The following is a 4,845-nucleotide window of genomic DNA, read 5'->3' as shown; positions in this document are numbered from 1 at the left end:
CCCAGCATCTGGATTCTCCAATTGTTCTTCACAGCTGGGCGCGTAAGTTCCCCTTTGATACCGAGCTTATTGTCTGAGTGTATACACTTTCCAAGTTCTCCCCCAGTGGCCTGGCAGAGGAATAAGAAAGAATCTATTTTTTTAAAGCCTGAAATGAAAAGGAGTCTCAGTCCTCCTCTGAATTTTGGCTTAGCAAGGCCTCCTGTCCAACACTCTTGTTGCCCTGGGGTCTCCCCGGGGAAAACAGATTTACTTCAGAGGAGTTTATTGTCTTCTAAAGAAGAGGAACAGGGACCTCAGCTGAGTTGGGGCCTAGCTGTCAAATCAGTTATGCCGTCATTAGGTTAGTGACATCAGCTTTCTCACAGCTTCTCCTGTATCCCTGCCAGGACAGCGTTTCAAACTCCATAAATTCCACAGGGAAGAGGGGAAAGAAGAAGATGACTGTGAGACCCGGTGACTTCCTCAAGAAGGCCTGGGACAAGGAGCCAGTGTGGTCGCATCCTTCGTCATCAGGAGCCTCGCTGTCATTCTGCCCCCATTCAGCCCCCACTTCAAGTACTCCATCATGATCAACAAGGCCACGCCCTCCAACTACCCAGTGCCCATTGTGGAAGATGAGAACATGCCTGACATGCCCAGCCACCCTCAGGACCCCCAGGACCCCAGCCTGGAGTGGCTGAAGAACCTGTGAGCACCTCCACTGAGAGGAGGCCCCTCCCATGGCTTCCAAAAATGTGAAAACCAAAAAGAAAAATAGAAAAGAAAAGGATATTCTTATTCTCTTTTGTGGCATCCCATAGAGTTTGCACGCCTGCAGAGTAAGCCTCCAGAGCCCCAGGGACATGTGCTTAGGTACAGACGGCAACTTCCCACTCCTGAACTCCCACCTGCCCCGTGCCCAGCTGAAGGATTCTGCTTTTTCAAGCACTGGCACCCTGTGCTCATGTAGCCTCCGATCTGTGAAGAGAGTCCAGCTTCTCCAAATTCCTCCTCATCAGTCTCTTGACCCAAAAGTCCTAGTAGGCTGCTGGGAACTGGGCTGACCTGTTCTACTTCCTGTCCCTACGTCTTGCCCCGTCCTCCTCATCTCCTATACATTCCTCCCCTACCAGGGCTCCAGCGCTGAATTCAGGATGTGGACCACGCCAGTCCTTCTGCTTGGACGACCCTGGCTGGACCCTTTAAAATCCTGGCTTCTGCTCAAATTTCAGGCCTCACTCCAATCTCACTTCATTAAAGACGTCTGGTCGTGTTCACCTAATCCAAAAATGCCTGCCCCATTATTCCCTCCGGTCACATCCACAGTTGCTTCCTCCTGGCATAAAGATCCCTTACAGGGACATAGGGATTTGTGTATGTTTATTGCTTGTCCCCTCCAGGAGCCTCCAGTCAGCACCCAAAGGTAGGAGCCACATCAGTCTGGTTCCTTCCTCTTTTTTCAGTGTCCTCCCTCATCTCTGATCCACCAGGTGAGCTTGGGCATGTAGGCTTTGCCTCTGCTTCCTCTTCCATGGCATAGGCATTATTATAGAGCCCACCTCTCCAGGGATGGTGGTGTGGATTCACCTTGTTGAATGAGGGAGAGAATTGCCTTGTAACCCATTCAGCCCCAAAGACAGAGGTAAGACGACGGTTTGATGCCTTGTTGCTCTCCCGGGGTGATCACCGCTCACATAGCAGGGCTCGAGACCAATTCTACAACATCACTTGGTTTAGGTTAGGGAAGAAGCTTAATTTGAAAATAGAGACACAAATAGCAAGAGTTAGCAAGTAAGGGGAAGGCAGGAAGCCCTCCGTCTTCCTGTCAGCCAGTTAAAGTGATGAACTGGGGGCCAGCAGGCTGAGATGGCCCTGGTGCCTTCCCACACAAGCAAATGAAAACATAACTCAGTATAAACCTCAACTAATCAAATGTTTTTTTTGTCTTGCTTCCATGAACACCGTATAAAAGTTCTTCCCTCTTACCCCTTAGTGAGGTGCTGAACCATTTGTCGTCGGGCACTACCAGATTCATGAATCACTGAATTCTAAGATTAACGCATTAAAAATGTGACGTGCCTAAGTTTATCTTCTTCAGGGTACATCAGGGGCCTGATAAATCATGAAGCATTTTGTGGATTTTCTCTTCAGGCCCTGGCTGTCCCTTCTCCTGTACCTTCGTCATTTATTCTCTAGATTTTCTTCTTTACCACTGTCTGAATTATCACAAGGGAAGGAATATGCCTTTTTATGTAGCAGAGACTGTATGGATCATTTTCCTGAATTTCCTTTCATTTACTTTGGCAACAACCATGCTGAATGGAGATTATGGGTGCCTCTTTAAATGCGAGAAAATGGAAGTTCAGAGATATTAAATAACTTTCTCAATGTCTCAAGGCCAGTTAGTTAAGAAGTCAGGATTTGAAGCCAGGTCCTATGCTAAAAACTGAGTTCTTTCTATTGCAACAGCCCACCTGCTTTAAGAATTGGACAATGTTTAATATTGTTCTCTCTTCCTAGGCCAGCTCAGTGTCACACGTATAGACATCAGCACTCATGGAAATACTAAAGCCAGCAGATGAGTCATTAGCAAATGCAAATAGAGACCATGAAGGTTTTAACGTTCAGATGAGGAAGAGAATGTTGTACAATGAAATGGTTTTGGAGACATTGCTTAGACATGGAAGTAGACCTTGAAGGAAAAGAAGAATATGTGAAAAGGGAATCTTCCATGCCTGCAGGTTATGCACACCCACTCCCAGCTCACTTCTGATTTCTGAGCTTTGGTTTCCTTACCTATTAAGAAAGGGAATTGTTTCCAAGTACAAGTTACAAGTTCAAATATATAAAAATGTTAGTTGCATCATACATGCGAGAGAAGCAGCCCTGAAGAGAGGCCTCATGGTTGAGGGCCACATACCAAGTGACACTCATGGTTGGGGGGGCTGTGACAAATGGGGGTGCCCCTTCCATAAGGAGCAGTGGCTGCAGCCTAGAGTGGCCTGTGGGCAGATACAGAATACTGCCAGAGTACCTTGCTTCTGAAGACAAGTTTGAAATCAGGATTCTTATGAGAAAACTTTTCACCATTGAATATTGGCCACTAAATCAATTTACTTTTTAATATCCAGGACACATGAGTCCTAATCTTAGAGGCCAGTTTGACCCCCAGGCTGCCAGGTTTTGACTGGGACTATGTATTTCCTGTCCTAGAGGCTAGTACGTAGTGAGCTTCTGCCAAGATGGGTCACCTTTGCGGCCAGACCTCTCAAGGACCCTGCTCATCTTCTCTGCCTATGGGGATGAGCTGTGTTTTGTGTTTCTGCCTTCTGGAATGTTGTGAGCAGAGGTGTGCATATGCACGTGTGGATGCATCTCCTCCTGGAGACAGGTGCACAGACTGAAGCCAGAGAGATTTCTACTCTCCCCTATGTTTGCCAAGGCTCCAATATTAGTCTCCAAATGGCTGCTTATTCTTTCTGTTGGCTTCAGGCAGCATTCAGAGGAGCTGACACCAGGTGAGAGGGCTGTGCCTACCAAGAGCTGACATTCTAAGTGTGCTGCTCAAGCTCAGTAAGTCACCTGGGCTCCAGGTGGCAATCAGGAGGGAGCGGGTCAGGAAACAGATCAGGGCTGAGACACAAAAGAGGGTCAAGAAAGGTGAATGTGGGTAGTGCCATCTCCTTACCACCAGCTTTCCCTTGCTGTGAGGGCGATGCTAACAACATCAACGTCAGTAGGAGTATCTCATATTTATGAATATGTCAGTACTTGACACACATTATCATAATAAACACAACTACTTCGGGAGTAAAATGGTATTACTATTTTCAGTTTGCAGATCAGCCCATTATTGATGTGTACCCATGTATTAGGCCAACCCATCCATAAACCATGCTTGGCCATATCCTCCTCCATCAGCTGGTCAGAAGGAACTAGTGTGTTGCTGCATGTGTGAGCTAAGGAATGGGCACCAGTGGGGGAGGACTGGGGCAATGGGGTAGGCTGGGCTGCTTGCTCGGGTTGTGGGCTGATGCCTTCAGCACTGCTCATGCCCATTCCCTGATGTCATATCTTCCACCCAGCTTTCCAACTAGATGGGTTTCATGACGGTCTGCTCTGGGAGTATCATTACTTCATATCTGTAGATAGGCATCTCTACCAGAGCCCAATTTCATGCCAGAGACTACGTTTTGAAAGATATGTGGTTCTCTCCTAGAGATGGCATGATACTACATTGTGACCCAAGGGCCTTTATGGTAATTTCTCTAGGGGCTTTCCTCACTGCAGTTCCCTCTATCACAGTGGGGGCTGTCAGATCACACGGCCCATGGTACCTGCACCTCAGCTCATATGTGCCAGTGAGCCCCTTCCTGCTCTGACCCTACTCCAGGCTGGCCAGCTGCTGTGTCACCTGGCACACAGGTGGAAGCAGTAGTCCCAGGTGTGAAGCGTGCTGCCAGCACAGGTAGCTTCTCAGGTGGTGTACTTCCTTATTAGCACAGGTTGCAGTGAGCCAGGATTGTGCCCCTGCACTCCAGCCTGGGCAACACAGCAAGACTGTCTCCAAAAAAAAAAAAAAAAAAAAAAAAGGGGGGGGGGGGTGAGAGGGGGTGGGGGGATAATAGCTCCTAACTCATAAAATTATTTTGAGTCCACAATGATATGACAGATTTGGGAGAAGTTTTGCAAAACACTAAGTGCGAGGCATTTCTGAGAGGGTTTAGAGGCATTGACAGCATTGTCTCAATTTATCTTCACCTTGCTAATAACACCTGCCCTTCTGGGAGGTTATGAGGGTGATGACATGGATTGTGTAAAGTGTCAATATGTAATAGATGACATGATCAGTATATTTTAGAC

The 4,845-nt window shown here is 47.5% G+C and overlaps 1 pseudogene; it reads left to right on the top strand.

Moving 5' to 3' along the window:
• Positions 1-440: 440 nt before the first annotated feature.
• LOC116529693 lies at positions 441-694 on the top strand (annotated as a pseudogene).
• The last annotated feature ends 4,151 nt before the right edge of the window (positions 695-4,845 follow it).

Source organism: Sapajus apella, unplaced genomic scaffold (assembly GCF_009761245.1).
Source record: "Sapajus apella isolate SASKATOON/1434 unplaced genomic scaffold, GSC_monkey_1.0 scaffold3, whole genome shotgun sequence".
In the NCBI taxonomy this organism is placed as follows: Eukaryota; Metazoa; Chordata; class Mammalia; order Primates; family Cebidae; genus Sapajus; species Sapajus apella.
The sequence above is the reverse complement of the archived record's forward strand: the minus strand, read 5'-3'. Positions and strand labels throughout refer to the sequence as shown.